At 36.1% G+C, this 17,569-nt stretch overlaps 1 long non-coding RNA gene across 1 annotated transcript in view; it reads left to right on the top strand.

Moving 5' to 3' along the window:
- Positions 1-17,312, top strand: part of LOC144246267 (uncharacterized) — a 77,164-nt gene extending 59,852 nt beyond the window's left edge. Inside the window, exons 2-3 of the long non-coding RNA XR_013339941.1 lie at positions 5,168-5,196; positions 17,227-17,312. This is a non-coding gene — a long non-coding RNA (uncharacterized LOC144246267). The remainder of the gene's footprint in view (positions 1-5,167; positions 5,197-17,226) is intronic.
- Positions 17,313-17,569: the final 257 nt, after the last annotated feature.

The raw sequence follows: 17,569 nt of genomic DNA, 5'->3' as shown, positions 1-17,569 counted from the left end.
GTGAATGGATGTACTTATATATATTTTTTTTTTCAAATGATGATGCAAGACAGCTAAGTTGTATCATGATCAGAAATCAAGTATAAATCTACTTCAAGAATTATTCATCATTACATCCTAAAAAAATATTGTTCTAAATTTTAACAATCTCTTTTTACTTGAAAAATGTATTTTTTTTGTTTCCCTTGTCTTTCTCCTTTTCACCTTCTTGCTCACAGCTCTGGTCCATGATAATATAAAAAAAACATAAATATCTCTTATGTCAGTAAAAAAAAATGAAAATGTCATCATAAACACCCTACCTCAGACAACTAAGCAATAGTTCCAGGCCAACATTGCAAATGACCTGCTGTAAAGCAGCAGAAACTGATTTCTTAAGCCATGTTATGCAATCTTAAAAAAAAAAAAAAAGAATCTGACACTAAATTAAATGCCATGCCTTTGTTATCTGATGTTTTGACATCCATAGATAACTTGACATACTCTTTCCCATAGGAAAAAATATTTGATAGATGAGTTAGAGACTAATTTTGCCACAATTGGAACCTGATGAGTGCTAGCCCAGGTGATCTACTCAAGAAGAGATTTGATCAACAGCTCAGATTTCTACCATGGCTCCCTGTCAGACACCATGACATCCTGTCAGGGTGGAGTTATTACTTCAAAGGTATTCAGAGGTCATTGGTTTTCCAGACACACATCAATTAATAAACTGTGTCATGTCATTAAAGAATTTCTTTAATTCATTGACATCCTTGCACTAAATAGCTGAGTGAATGTTTTCACTTGCCTTCCAGTTCTTTTTCCATTACACACATTGGCAGAGAAGAAAAGTTGAATAGATGCTTTAGAAAGATTTCTAGATTAGAGATGTGCGAAATTATGTACAAAGCAGCGGTAAAGCCAACAAACTGACACACCTATTGTTATAATGAAACTGTTTCTGGTCTGTTATTTCTAAAGAGCCAGGATATCTCTGCAAACATCATGCAGTGTAACAGCTGAAAGAAAAGGACTTCAATCCTTGTGCAACTCATCTGCTCCTTGTATATTTGCCAACCTAGTTTGCAACTGTGGCTAAATAAAACAAACAAACAAGCAAACAAACAAGCTTGTGAATATTTTTTAAACTTCTCTGAGTTTTGCAAGCGCTCATCAGTGTATATTCTGACTGGGGCCTTTGAACACAAATCAGTAATAATACCACTGGACACTTGCAGGAATCAGTTAATCTTACCTGGTTTTATATGTCCAAAAATTAGGCATCTAAGTTGAAATAAATAATAAATCAACCTATTTTTTGGGAAATTCATCTGTCCTATCCTAAATATCTACATTAGGACCAGACTGCTCTCTCTTTAAACACTTTCTCTTCACTGATAATAAGGAGTCAAGAATGGTTTCTTCAGGTTTAGATGGTTTCAGTGCTCTAACTCCTGATTATTTCACAGATATCTGAATCAGCTAGAGCTTTTAGGTTTCAAGACAATATGGGTAACCCATATTGTAAAGTAAGCTGTGTTTATAAAGCCACGTAAATATATGTGTACTTATATATAGCTTCTCTTATTATAGATAACTTATATATATGTATAAGACCTCAGGCTTAAAATTAGTTATCTTTCCCAGTTTTAATCCTTCCCTTGTACAGTATAAATTCAAAGAACCTCAAAGAAATGTTTCTATAGGTGTTGACTCCATTACCATAGACCCTGCAATTTTCAGTGTAAGTGTAGCAACAACAAGGGACAAGGAAGAATGGTCTTATCCTTATTTGAAGATCAGAAAATGAATATATTCATTAATAGGCATAAAAACAGTGATTGAAGGAAGACTAAATAACTTGCTTAAGTTCACACAGGAAGTCTGTTGTGGATCTGGGGCTAAACCCAGACCTTTCTCCTCAGACCTGTGTGATGAGTCAATATATTGTCTGAATAAGGAGAAATGGAAGAAAAAAAATTTATTAATGCTGCTTACTATGATAACAACCAGATATTAGAGGTAAGAATATAGACTCATGTTAATTTCTGCATATAAGAAAAATCTTCCTTAGTGTAACAACCTCTTCACACAGATTTGTGGGGGTCATTACACACCACATATCAGCAGAAACATCTGAACAAATGTGATTTAAATTTAGCTGGTTTTGTCTTTCCAAAGTGTGTGGCATTTCCTGTAGACTTAATTTTTAAAACTTGCTATCCACAAATGTTTTAGATCAAAACTGGAAACTTTTAAGGTAACTACCAGGTCACATTAGAGACATGAAATGGGTGGCTCTGCTGACCAAAGGCAGAAGCATAAAGTGTTTATTTCTTTCATTATGAAACTACTAAATGTTCCCATATTTCTGAGATTAGCACCATTCAAGGCAGGAGGGTGGTGGGTTGGCAATTTCGTTTGTTTGTCACTTTGCTATTGATTTCAAAACCAGCAAACTCAACTCTCACATTTGTATTTTCTGAGAATGTGTTTTGAATATCTGTAGCATATGATTGTACTGCAGGGAGAAATTCCTACAAATGCATTCCACATAGAACTGTATGTATAAAAAAAAGCTGCCAATTCCTTTAAAGATGAGGCCAACCAAGAGATGCAGATGCAGTAATAGGGATCACTATTAAAACTTAGCCTTCACCTTTGATAAAGATTAAAACTGGATTGAAATGAGATGTACCCTTCAACATTTTCTTAACACTCTGCAAAATTGCATTCTTCTCACATTGTGTTTAGGAGTCTTCAGATGTCATAAAAATACCTATTAAAATCTGAGTATGAAGCTCAAGGACCATCCGATAAAATTTCTTACCTCGTATATTTATTTTTTAATGAGAGGCTGTGGAACCTTTTGTTTTTTCGTTTACAGAATTCAGAATATACCTTCAAAGTTTGGGCTGACAATGTCTTTGTTTAAACCAGCTTTTTCTAAAGCCAGTAACAAACAATCTGTGGATGCACAGAGAAGGTTGTCATGGGAAACTAGGCCCAAAAGTCAAACCCAAAGTTTCTTGGTCCAAAAGTCAAAACCAATGTTCTTTGCTGATGAACAATCTTCCATTATTGACTTCTTGCCATATTCAATCATGATGTAAAGCTTGTTTTGATAAGCCCAAACAAGTAATGCTTTTGAAAGGCAAATAGCTGTATTTCTATTAAGTGCAACCACTGTGCAGCTTTAACATTAATGAATCAGGCAGTGCCAAAATTATATTTTTATAAACTTGTCTCTTAAATGTCTAGTTCTGGCACTTCAGTACAAAGTAGAACTTCTCAGGGAGCTACCTAGATTAAATTCAGGCATTCTTATCAAGGTAAACAAGGAGCTCAGTTTGGGTTTTTCAGTATGGCAAAGTGGTCAAGCATTAACCAAACATCCACCTGCAAATCTCATACCCATGTGAGTTGCAGGTTGCCTGGAGCGTATCTGTGCTTCATATGTATTGTCAGTGTCCATGTGGTTATGGTTTGTTTTCTCCACAAGGTTCCTCTTTCATGACTGTGTACATTTCCTCATGCAGGACAAGGAACATATCCTCTGGAGGAAAGATTATGGTAAGAACTGATAGATGGTGTAAGAGAGAAAGCAGATTATTTTTCTGGCCTTTTCCATGTTCATTTTGAACTCTTTGAAATACTGATTATACTATTTTTTTTTTTTTCTCAAAGAAAGGAATTAAAGCATATGCCTTGATATGATCCAGATGTTTTGCACTAGAAGGCTGATTTCATGCAGGAGCTAAATGGCATTTATCCAGCAACCTGGTAGCCAAGAAAAGTACAGCAACTAGAGGATGCCTGTCTTGCTTTGTTCCAGCTCCAATTCTGATTGTAAAATACATGTACAGGTCAAAGAATCCATAGTCCTTATAATTAGGCCTTTGCAGAAAAAAATTCACCCAAAACTACTTTAGAGTGTAAATTCTGGTTCCATAAAGGTTTATTTTGAACTTTATTTTAATTTCAGTTTATCTCAATATATTAATATAATTTTATAAAAAGAATCTTTATTCTCATCCCTGATATGAAAAACAGCTTTATAATCTTTTTCTGCAATACTGCCTTCAACTTAGTATCTGTAAGCCTCATGAAGGAGCCTTGGCTGCCCTGGGACACAGCTAAACTATAGGTATGTGCTGGCTCTGAGAGGCAAGGTTCTGCTATCAGGAAAACTATAGGGCTGGCTTCTCTGAGGAGCTGCTGGAAGCTTCCTGCCCATCCCAGAGCCAATGCCAGCCAGCCAGATGGAGCTGCTGCTGGCCAAGGCTGTGCTAATCAAAGGTGTGCTTCTGTGATAATGTATTTAAGGAGCTAAAATAAATTATTGCACAGAAGAGATTATGGCCAGAGAAGAGGGAAGAGATAATAGGTAAATGAAACTGCCCTGCAGACGGCAAAGTCAGTGAAGGAAGATGGGGAGGGAGGAGGTGCTCCAGGCACCAGAGCTGGGATTCCCCTTCACCCGTGGTGCAGGCCATGGGAGGCAGCTGTGCCCCTGCAGCCCATGGAGAACCACAGGGGAGCAGAGATCCACCTGCAGCCCCTGGAGGACCCAACACCAGAGCAGGTGGATGCCTGAAAGAAGGCTGGTACCTCATGGGAAGTCCACACTGGATGTGTGGAGAGAGGAACCTCTGGACCTGTGGAAAGAGGCAGGACTTCTGGGCCCATGGTGAGAGGAGCCTAGGCTGGAGCAGCTTTGCTGGCAGGACTTGGGACCCTGCAGAGGACTCTCAGTGGAGCAGTCTGCTCCTAAAGGACTGCACTCCATGAATGGGACACACATTGGAGCAGTTCATGACTGTAGCCTGTGGGAAGGACTCATGCTGAAGAAGCTTGTGGAGAACCGTCTCCTGTGGCAGGAACTCTTCCTCCTCTCCCTGAGGAGGAGGTAGTGTCAGCAACAAGGGATGAACTGAAAATTGCCTCTGTTCCCAGCTTCCTGTGCTCGGGGGCAGGAGGTAGAGGCCGAGGGAAGAGTGGGGAGAATGTGGTTTTAAGATTTATTTTACTTCTCATTATCCTGCTGTAATTTTGCTTGGAAATAAATTCAATTAGTTCTCCAAGTTGAGTCTATTTTGCAAAGATGTGATGGTAATGGGTGAGCGATGTCTCCCAGACTTCATGTCCGCTCATGAACCTTTTATATTTTCTCTCCCCTATCCAGCTGATGAAGAGAGTGATAAAACAGCTTTGGTAGGTATCTAGCATCCAGTCAGGGGCAACCCACCACAAGGCAATATCCCATATTTTACTAAACAAATTTCAGGCAGAAAGTGTCGGTATAAACAAAAAATGTTGTAGTTAAACTGAATTAAATCTTGAAATAATTTTGAGAAGCAGGAACTTTGGTATCATGCCACCTCCTTCCCACTTCAGTAATACAATTATTCTGCAAGATTTAAGTAGTGTTTTATGGAAAAAAATTAAATATTAATTAAATCAATGTAGTATGATCATTTCAAATATTCAGTCTGTCCAGAAAATGGATGTAGAAACCATTTAAAGAAGTTGTCTGAGGCTTAAAGGTGAAATTATAGTCTCTCAGTGAAGCTTTTGACAAATATACTTTGGTGATTGACATGCTCAGGGAAATAGAACCTCTTAGACTCTGGTAAGTGTCTCTTTTAACATGCAACATTTTTAAATTCTCTATGGCTTAGCAACCAAGAAACAGAGGCATTCCTTATGTTCCACTCTTATTAATGAAAAAAGCCTATGATATGTTTACATATCTTTAAGTAAACTATAAAAATACTTTTGGAAAAGATTGTAATTATAATAGCACTAATCTTAATTATACACAATTTTCCTCAAAGATTCTAGATTCCTCTCTGCATATAAATTAGTGCTCCTGCCTATCCACAGAAATTAAAAACTGACATTTATTATGTATTTTTAAAAAAGTTTAAATAACATTTTTTCAAGATATTTGTGTATTGTTTTGGAAAGGTCTTCACTCAGACAGTGCCTAAGTCAATGCATATTTCATGGCTCTTCACATCATTTACTTAGTACTACAAGTGTTGTTTTATGTGTGACCAGCTGTCAAAGTGAATTTGTCTTGAATTAGTAAAATGAATGAAGAAACTGAGCACCAAATACAATTAAACCCCTTTTCTCGTTGTTTTAATTTCAAGGCCATAAAGTTCTAATGAAAAAGCTGACCTTTTGAGGAAAAGGAATTATTATAACAATTACTCCAACATACCCTTACTAAATTCTAATTAAATATGCTAATAAAATAGTTTTGTTTCTCTTCAAATTCAATTACAGAATTGTTTTGGATGGAAAACTAATAATTTATTCCTCAATTTAATTATTCATTAAAAATTCACTGACACAGGTAAGCCTGATTGTGGAAACAGAGTCTTTAACATGCAAGTTTAATCCTACAGCTGATGCCTTTTAGCTAGTAAGCCTTCATAGTATGTACTACTCTGAAGAAGCAAGAAGTTTTTAAACACCTGAAATCCTGCTGTGGGCTTGTGGGTTGTGGTAACATATTCCATCTTTAATGGATGTCAGTTGAAACACTTTCGCAATCATGTATGATCCTGCTTATATTCCCAACAGCTGCAGACTAAACATCTCAATTGACTTCAGTCAGCTCCAAATCATGAGGGATGCTAAATCTGAGGACATGGACATTTGTTTACAGCACTTTGTTCACAAAATCTTTGTGTCTTCTCTTTAAAAAATTTATTTTCCCCTTCTGTGAGCACAATGCAGGACATGTGAGCATCACCCCGCCTTACAGGAGTAGCCCTGTTCAAAGAAATAAGGGCATTTGTGGCTGCCACTGAGTCCAAGCTTCCTCCTCACTAAAACAGATTCATGTTATTCCTCGATTTTGATCTACCCTGAGGACAAATTTCCCCTCCTTGACAATGACTGACCCTCTTGTGAGTTTTGCAATAGTTATACAATGCTTTATTAAACAGGAAAGGGCAAAATTTATTTCACTGAGAATCAATATTTTTAGAATAAATAGCAAGAATCACTCCTTAATATAGTGTAAGAGATTGGTGTAAACATGTATTTAATTTATCTCCAAAATGAATTGTTCTATTAAAGAGAAAAGATAGACTACATATATTTTCAAATTATTTTTAAAGGTAATTTAGAATAAAGTTTCCTTTCAGTAAAATATGTGTAAAAATTCCTCTTTTGTATTTTAAATGAGAATATTTCAAGAAATACTGAAAAGCAAGAACTACTATAATTTTTTTTTTTTTTTTTTTTTTGCTGTGATATGTAATTTAGAGTCTCAACAATGGTTGATCACTCTCTTTCTCCATCAGGTAAAGACAATTTTTAACTACCTTAATGCATTTCTTTCAAAGAAGTGTATGACAGTTTAAAAACTTAGCAGTGTGTTCATTAATACTAATGTTTTCATATAATCAATGTTTTGAACTTGAGTAAGGGTTACAATGTTTGGCTTATAGTTCACTTACCAACTCAGGTAAATATTTACTGGTAATAATCCAACTACAGCATCCCAGGCTGGTACTGCAATAAGACAGTTTGTACCATGTCTGAAGTGGATGTGACATAGGCAAGATTTTCCTATCTGCATTGCTAGAGTTGATTAATAATCCAGATATTTTGGGAATAAGTGTTTGGAGAATGCAGTTCTGTAAGTAGTCTATTAAAGGGAAAAATCCTTCATTTAGGATGGGACTCCACCTTTGCTGCAGATAATTGCAGCCTATGATCAGCCCCAAAGATGCAAACAGAACATTATTTACACAGCACTTTACTAAAATGTATATTTATGTAAATATAATAAAATATATATTTGAGACAAAAATTTTATCCTTTCTATCTAAAGACATGGTACACACCAGTTACAATTCTCATTCTAGTCTGCCAAGAACCGAATCAGCTGTCACTTCAAAGTCAGCGAACCACAAGCAATCAAAATGACTCTTGAAGTTTTTAAAGATATTTTGGATTTAATCTTTGAAAAGGAAAATTGCTGTGTATTGATATTTGTCAAACATTTTTTAATGTACTAACACATCAGTTATTCACCAGACTTCTTCAGAAATAAACACTTTCCAGAAGATAAGACATCAGCTACAAAGGTTCATATTTTCAAAGTTGCTTGAAGGAGTCAGGAACAGTGGAATAAGTGGAAAATATGTTTCTTATTTGCTCCAGAGATGTTAAGAGGGTACTAAATGTGATGAAAACAGGGATATACACATTTAAACTTCTTGAGACACACCTGGAGTTATATTTGGAAACATCATTGATTGTTGAGAAATACTCTGTGGCTTTAAAATAATAGCACACAACAAAATTCAATAAACTCCAGTGAACATGTTTGTTAAGGAAATTGGTGTAAATGAAAAATAAAATTATGGAGAAAATTTGTTAATTATTATGGTGCTTGATAAAAGGTTGAAAATTTTTGAAAGTTTTCTCCCCTTTTTTAAACTTTTACTTTAATAATGTTTCATTGTCTTTGAAACTATGGATCTACTTGATTTTATTATCTTTTAATATAGTGCTCATAGACTAATGAAAAAACTGATTGTTCAGATAACACAGTTATATTTTTTGTTCTATGTCATCATATAAAAATATAATAAAGAATTACAGGTGCTAATTATGGGCACTGCAAGAATAAGTTTTTCTTGGAAATACTTAAACAATACTCTTGTGCAGTGTTATCAAACCTTTACATTCCTTCTGAAAGAGAAAAACATGCATTTTGACTTAATTTTTAGCCACTCAGTATGTGCTAATTGCAGACATTGATATTCTGAATTCCATTATCTCTAGAGTAGTTCAATGGTGTTGTGCAAAACTTTGACAAAATTGTTTAAACCTGCTGTAAGAAGAGAATATCAATAGCTTTGTTAGTGAAACTGGAGGTTTTTCTTTGCTTTCTTGGTGCCTTTTTTGCATGCTTTGGCTTTTATTGCTACATTTTAGTCAAGTAGGCTGAAATTTATATCTGCTTTTCATGTATTTAAAGCCTCTCGTCACAAGTATTTACATGTGTTCTAAATGTTTTTACAGTGAATAAAGCCATTATTTCAATGAACCACAATAGCACATATGTAGTTAACTGTAGATAAGTACATATATAAAACTTTTATAGAATCAAAACCCATATGAATCTATGTACTGTAAAATTCATGACCCTCTGTCTAAAGTAATACATTCATTAGCAATGCATGATTTACACCATTTACTTCTTATAAAGCATGACTTTCATGACTCTCATTAAACTTAGAGAGAAATCATGTTATCAACCCATTCACCCGTGTAAAGTATGTTTTTCTTATTATCTTGTAAGGTCAAACTAAATGCTTTCACAGACCATACACTCTTTTTCTCTCTGTCTCTCTGAGAAAGATACTATATATGCATTTTTGCTACTTTTTTTTTCTTCCTTCACTTTCCCCTTCACTGTCTGTTCTATTTCACAAAACCCCTCTTTCCTGTGTAAGGTTATTTGAAACTGAACTTTTCACATCTCTGTGAGAAGTCAAACAAGAGTGAATCAAACACACATTTGAAATATTCCTAAAATTTTTACTACATTGCTTTTGGCTTTGATAAGAAAAAGGTACTCAAAATGTATGTAAGATTTAAGTGAATGGCTAAGGAAATGTATATATATAAAAACAAACAAAGAAACAAACAAAACCCCCCCCCCCCCCAAAAAAAAAAAAAAAGAAACCACAACCAAAAAGCTTTTGAAAATTTAACCCAACTTGTTGAAGCTACTTATTTAGATGCAATCTCATAAAAAATCACCCAGAACTTCAGACAACTCCATGTAGTTTTATCCTCTGCCTTCACAGTTTCTGGGAGAAACAATCTCTGCATGTATTGTATGATCATCTGGGCCACAGTTTTACCTAGAACATGCACCATTGTTCTGTGTGATAAATACAACCATTTTCTGCCTGGGGCTGTTCACAATGGAAATTTTCTACCCACAAACAATCTTAGTTTCATGATTGCTTTCCCCTGCTAATGAATGCAGAACATAATGAATGTCAAGCCAATCTTTTGAGTCCAAATCCAGGCATCTTCATCAAGACAATGAATGTGCATTCATTAAATAGAACCATGTTGAAAGTGCTTTTGCCATAAATACAGTATAATACATTTTCTTTAATGGCAATGTAGTATTTTAGCACATTACTTAATGAGGGATGAACAGAAAAATGGAGTTAATTCCTTCAGCTTCAGTGAGTGCAGCAGAAGTAGTACATTTTCATTCATTGCTTAGGGACCCATTAATTACATTACAAGCTGAATAAAAAAAAGAAAGTATTTAAAATATTACATATGGTAAAGCATAATTTAATAACTTTAATGCTTACTGAAAGGATGAAGCTAGATGGACATGGTGTTATCTTCTTCTTAATTGTCACACTTGTGGAACTGATAAAATTTCAGATTATTTTTATGGTCTTGATTCTCTGTTAGTGCAAAGCACGAAACAGTTACTCATTTTGGGAGAAGAGAAAGAGCCAAAATCATACCATTCAGTATTTAAATCCATTTACAAACCCGTGTGGGAAAGTCTGAGCTGGACAAACCAAGACTTAAGCTATTCTTAATTCCTCCTAGTTAATATGAAGTGTATCGATGGTTTAAAAAGTTAGAAAGCTGTGCTTAAAGTCAACATTTCAACTGAGTGTAAAAGTTCCTGTGACTCTTAAACACTCCAGGGTTAAAGCAGTGGTGTTCCTTTATGCAAGAATCTTGGCCACTGAATATGAAACACTGTAGTTGAAAGGATAGAGTCTCTACTCTGAAAACTGTAGCAATTTTAATAAGTTGAACTTTACATGGAGAGTAACTTAGAAAAGAAAAACTCTACACTCTGCAATCCACAGTACAACAGGATGTCCCACATTATTCTTCCTATAATAGTGTCTTTAGGTGTGATACTATTTGGTCTATAAGAAAAAATATGCTAAAATGATAATTCAGGTAGATTTCACTAAGGATATTGCATTTGATATAACATTTAAAAAATTAAAATATTTAGAGAAACATTGTTTAGTTTGTTCCACACTATGTTTAAATCAACCCTTATTTGCTAAGTGTTTTTATTTTGGAAGAAAGGGACTGCTGTGGTGAAAATGTTCTCATTTTTATAACATGTAAGAGTGCTCCTGTGTGCACTGAGAACTGGCTGGTTCAATTCCTTCTCCAGGGATGTGAAGCCATGGTTTTCCCACCTCTACAAAGCTATCCCATTTTCTCTGGGCTGTAGTGAAGAAGCAATGTATTCTACAATTAATTCTCTGTTGGTATCCTTCTGCACTGCACAAAGGCCTGAACATTCACTGAGATCCAGCTCATCAGTGGAAGCGACTGAAAGTAGCATCTGTCCCACCACAGTGTAAGCTGGTGTAGCTCCAAAGGACTGGGGCCACAAAACTAGTCAGAGGACTAGAGAACCTTTCCTATGAATATAGGATGACATCTGGGGTAATTCAGCCTCAAGAATAGAAGGCTCTGGGGAGACTTCAGTGTGGCCTTCCACTACTTTAAGGGGCTTTATAAAAAAGAGGAAGAGTGACTTTTTATACGACCAGACAGTGACAGGACAAGGGGAAATTTTTTAAACTGAAAGAGGGCAAGTTTAGATTAGATGTTAGGAAGAAATGCTTTCTCCAGTGTTAAGGAAACTTCCCAGTGTGACCATTCTTGAGCCTCTCTGGCACTCACACTCCCAAGGCCAGAGGCTTTCCCTTCTGGGACTGGAGCCTCTTGGCAGCAGCAGCTCCAGCGCCTGAGAACTCCCTTGACTCCCTGCACAGCCCACTCCCAGCCAGGCAAACCAGGTTTCCAGGTTTCCTCACCCCTTACTCAATATCCTCAATCTGCATCTTGTGCTGCAGCTTGCAAACTGAGATACCTGCACCTGGTGTATTCCTCAACACTCAGAGGGTGGTGAAACTTTGAACAGGTTGCCTACAAAGGTTGTGGAAGTCACATTTCTGGAAGTTTTCAAGACAGGTTGGCTGGAGCCCTATCTAGTGAGTAGCATCCCTGTCCATGGCAGTCATAGTGGAGCTAGATGAACTTAAGGTCTCTTTCCACCCAAACCATTCTGATTCTATGACTAAAGCCACATGAGAACTTCATCCTGTATTCTTCTGCTTATCCAAACGTGATCTATCATTGTTTCTGCAAAAAGGTTCTATGTCAGCAAATTATATTTTAAAATAATTCTCAGCCAGTTGGATCAAATCTATCTAGGTAATCACACCAAATAAATTGCTCTTGAGGTATAGGAAAGGGTGGCACCAGTTCATGCCACATTCCACTGGATGCTCAGCTCTAATAATGTTATATCAAATAGAATAGGATATCTCTTCCTAAAATAATAGGACAATGACTGAATTTGTGGTGATATATATGGGCACAATTTTAGCTGCAATGATGATTGGCCAGTATCCTCCTGTGAACATTTATTATTTTTCTATAATTTAAATACTATGTTAATAAGCATAAAAAAACTGATAGTAGTGTTGTCATCTGTCTTGTGTGGTGTCTTCATTCATTAAGAGGTATCAATGACTCCATAACAGATTTAGTATATACATATTCAGTTAATTGTCTTTATGCCTCAATTGGACATGTGATGTTCTTTTGTGAGCATGATAATAAATTACAAGCCTTCACTATTAATAAAATACTCTTAACTGAAATGCCACTCCTTTGTGTTATTTATTTACAGGAGGAGATGATATAAAGTAGGTTGCTAGCTTCTGACAGCAAACAGCTCTAAGAAGGAGTTCTACTAGGGGCTCTAGAAATGTCAGGGCTCTTGCTAGACAAACAACAATGCTGTTTCTCAAAAGTCTGCAATTTGGTTAAGAAAAATTTTATAAGGAAGGTGAGAATTTGCTTCTTTGACATTTAAATAACTTACTTGAATTTCCATTAACATATGTAGAAGCTCATTGTGGAGGAATTTTCAATAAAAATGCTGATAATGTAAATATTATGTAAGGTAAAATAAATTATAAAACTTGTTTTATAATTTAAAAAACTTGTTTTCCTGCCTTGTGCTATGGTTAATCTTACCCTGGATGCTGCAGAACAGACAATGCCACAGCTATAACTACAGTTTCAATATTAGATTATGAAGATGCCATTTATCAGTAAGAAATGAAATCACATCTGCAAGAAAGTGAAAGTTCCCAGTGATAGATCACATTGGTTTACATTGTCATGTCATTCTTGAATTCCTCAATGTAATATGTATGATAGTTCTGGATGATTAAACATTAAAAATAAGCATAAATTGCATCAGCATCAAGATCTATTTAAATGCATGAAAAGAAGTTCACTCAATTACTGCTCGGCAATGTAGCTAGTTGAGAAAAGAAATAATTGAACACAGGCTCACATGCTACATGTTCATTTGTCAAACAGAAGGTTGGAAACTGAGCTCAAAATGTTTTTTGTTTCTCTTGAGCATCAACAGACTTCAATGTAGGAAATGAAATACAAGATGGAAGTGTTATGAAAACTAATATAAATTTATATTCATTCTACAAGTCAAAAACTTATCATGGCCAGAAAGTTTATAATTAGGGTTTTGAATACATTTCCCAACAATTTAAATGAATATGGCCTCTTACAAAAGAATGCTGAATTAATTAATGGAATAATATACTTACTCCTAAATAATTAATTAACTAATTAATTAATTAGTTAGGAGTATGTACTCTTGACAGTGATATAGGCCAATAGGGAGGTACCATACTTTGGGGGAAAAAAATGCTGCTGAAGCATTTGCAAGGAAAAACATGAAGAGAATCAGATGCAGTTCCAGTAGAGCAATTGAATTCACAACACCACCAAGTATGAGACAGCCAGGACAAACTTGTCCCAGTGCACTTTCAGGTGGAGGGGTGGCAGCATTTTTAGCATACAGGTAGAGGTGATGTTCTTGACAAGTGCAGCTGATGTTGCATGCTGTAAGGAGCATCAGCTGCCTGCTGTTTTTCAAAAGAAATCTCCACCCTCTAGCAGGCACACAGGTACCTTCCTCCTGTATTTCCCACATCCTTACAGCAGCTTCTTTGGTTGTACAAACTCCATCCAATATTTTCTGAACCTTTGCAAAAACATCTCTCTGTGACTTTTGAAATTTTGGGGCTTGCATTCTTCTTTCACTCCTGTTCCAGGTAAACTCTCAGCCCCTCTTAGGCATCTATGAGGATGAGCTTTTGCCATAGGCTCCTTCCTGGCTCTGCCACTGTGCCTCCCTGCCCTCCTGATATTTCTACCAGCCATACATGCTTAATTGTCCTTCAAACAGACACCATTTCCTGCTTTCAAATGAACATAAAGGTAGCCTTTTTGACAGCAGCAGTTTTAACACAAGTTTGGGTAATGACCAGACAGCACCTGCAATTAAAAAAAAAAATTAATAATACAAAACCATGCACAATATGCTGCTGAAAAACCCTCTATGCTTGGTAGGATCGGTATGTTTCTGACCTATAAAGGACCACAATGCTTTATTTCCCTCATACAATGCTTTTAGTATTGAGCCTGTCTCAAAACCTCATCTTCAAACCTCATCAAAACAATTTATTTAGGATTTTTAGCTCATCATCCCTGGTGGCTAAGCTCTAAGGAACACATATTTCTCTCCTGTTCTAGAGCAGTGACCAGCTGAAAGTGGCAGTGTTCTTTAGACACTTGAAGACCTGGAGAAGATAGAGATATTATTTTTTGTTAATGAGGTTTTAACAATTATAAAGCTTGTAACAGCATATAGAAATCTTGGCTAATTTACAGTATGAATAGTACTAGGGTTCCTTTTTACCCTAAACACCATCAATTCCAATATCAAGATGCAAAGGCTAGTACCTTGGAAAAGGGAAAAAAACAGGAGAGCAAGAGAATTTATGTAAATGAATTCCACGGTGTTAGAGATGCCACAAGATGCTGAAGCATCTCCTGTGAGCTGACTCTTTCCTCTTAGCAAGGTTGCACATATTTTTTTCCAGGAGCTGAAAGAGAAGTGTTAGCAAAGACGTGGGAATCAGATGGAGAGGTAGGGAGTGAGGAGCAGCACCAGGCAGAGGTGGTGGGAGGAGATGCAAGTGAGGCAGAGCCAGGATGGCACAGAAGTATCAGCAGAGGCAACTCACTGCACAGAGAGCCAAGTGAGCTACAGGCAGCAGCTGCAGCAGTGAGACAGCCAGCAGGAACAACATGAACAACAGGTTGGATCAATCTAAATCAAATCTTGATCCCCAGTTAAAAATGTTAATAACTGACTGAAAGCTACTTCAGGGGAGGAAAATTATGTCTCACAGTAGTACAAGGGAAAACTCTCAAATTTTATATTTCACAAACTATTCATATTGAATTTTTTTGAGTTTTCCTTTGGAGTTTCATTTCTTTAATAAAGTTATTGTTTGAAAACAATTTCATTATGTTTATAAGTGGAACATATTAATCATCTGAGCATTGGAACGCTCACTGTATTTTTCTCAGGTTGGAAAAGTACCAACTTGGTGTTTTTCTAATAACCCTTTAAAAATATCTTTTAGCTATTTCATATATTTTTTCTTGGCTTCACAGCCTTTTTGTCATCCACAATTTAAATTTAAAAGGATTGTCTTTTCCCTCTATGTGACAAGATCTTCTGTATGATGATCTCCTTCAAAATAAGATCAGCAACTCAGTCCTGGTCCTGTTTTACTCTTCATTCTTTCTCACTTCTGGAATGACTTTGAACTCATTTGAAATCTGTCAGTAAAATTATTTAAGGTACATTTGGTTCCATTTCATATGACTGAGTTTTAACCGAGGTAATTTAAAATTCATTATTTAGCAGCCCTCTGAAGTTGTGTAAATAGTCCATTGTAATGTATGACTGATTGATTTATTGATTATATGCCTCCTTCAAGGAGGAATTTGGGTCAGTATACATCATGCAAAAGCTATTAGGTTGAACCTAATTGCTTTCTTAGGGTGTAGTTTGACAAAATAAGTTCCATTGAGTTGATAGGTTGAGTAGTATATCTGTTTCAAGAGGTAGGGAACATTAGCATCAGTGGAGTCTTTGAAAGTAACATTGGAATGAGTGTAATAAAACCAGAAAATAACAGTCAGCCATGCAGTGCTGGCAGATTACAAAATCTCCTGCCATTTTAAATGTCTGTGTTGCAGTCCTCAAGAAAAAGAGTGCACCAAGAACCGTGACTGGAATTTACTCTTTTATAGCCTTGACAGTGACCTGCATGCTAATCCAGGAAGGCAAGTGTTAAACACTTACTGTGTGTGTAGCAGTGCTTAGCAGTGAACCTTTACATCCAGTACAATTAATATCCCCGTGTGTGCTTCTTTGATCCTAGCCCTTTTGATTTTAACTCCTCTGATACAGATGTCTAGACAAACCCAAATACATTTACAAAAAATGTAATCTGCCTTGAAGGACATATGGTTCTGCTCTAAGAAGTACTGACAAGAACTGGTTTTTGTATTGTAGTCTATCCATCACTTCCAGGTAGGAAAATGCAGAAAATAGCCAATTCCCTGAAAATGAAAGTCTATGGATATTTTTGATCTGTATCTGTAAGTATGTAAGGCACGTAGATACAAAGCTGCTGAAGGCTGATTTATATTTTTAATCTAGAGTTCATAGTGACATATGGTCACAGACTTAAAACTACATAAGCTTACAACAGTGACAGCTCTCAGGGCCTTTAAAAACTTCGAAAAACCTTACTTGATCCTCAGAAGCTCCTGGAAGCCTAGAGATCACCTTGTTTGCACAAACAGTAATCCCATTTAAAAGCAAACAAACTGCCTGACACATGGTATAATCTTTGAAACAGACAAAACCAATGTGGGAAAATTTTAAGGAATGAAAAGGAATGTCAGAGATATTCTATTTTAATGGAAAGTTTGAGATTACACTGAAAGTCTAATTTGTTTTGAGATACTGTGAATCAAGCTAGGATAAACATCTCTCTCCCCAAAAAAGTTGTGAAGAGATGCTGTTAGCAAGTTGGAGTTGTTAATCTGCTGAGTTCTGAGTTCGCTTCATAGCAAGAAATCACCAAGTACGTGTTTGGTCATCATTATTTTTATGGTCAAATTTCTTTTTATGGGCAAAAAGTAAATGCACATCTATGCAACGAGATCATTCTTACTGTGAATGAATTTAAGTAGCAAAAACATGTTCCGATCTATTTGTTGTAGAAAAAGAAAGAAGGAAGGAAAAAGAAAGAAAAAGGAAAGAAGAGTAAAGGAAGAAGAAACGAAGAAGGAAGGAGGAAGAAGGAAGAGGAAAGGTGGAAGGTGAAAAATCTGACCAGTTAAATTTATTGCATATGATCTCACCAGCACATATTCCTTTCTATCTGGTGTTCACAGGATCAAAAGACCATTAGCATAAGAAAAGATGGTTGACCCAGTGCTGCCATACTCACCAGTAAACCACATCCCCAAGTGCCATGTCCACACATTTTTGAACACTTCAAAGGATGGTGATTCCACCACTTCTCTGAGCAGCTTGTGAGGAGAAATGAGTAGCAGAAACAAT

This window comes from Lonchura striata, chromosome 5 (genome assembly GCF_046129695.1).
Source record: "Lonchura striata isolate bLonStr1 chromosome 5, bLonStr1.mat, whole genome shotgun sequence".
Lineage (NCBI taxonomy): Eukaryota > Metazoa > Chordata > Aves > Passeriformes > Estrildidae > Lonchura > Lonchura striata.
Note: the sequence above shows the minus strand (reverse complement) of the source record. Positions and strands in the feature narration are given on the sequence as shown.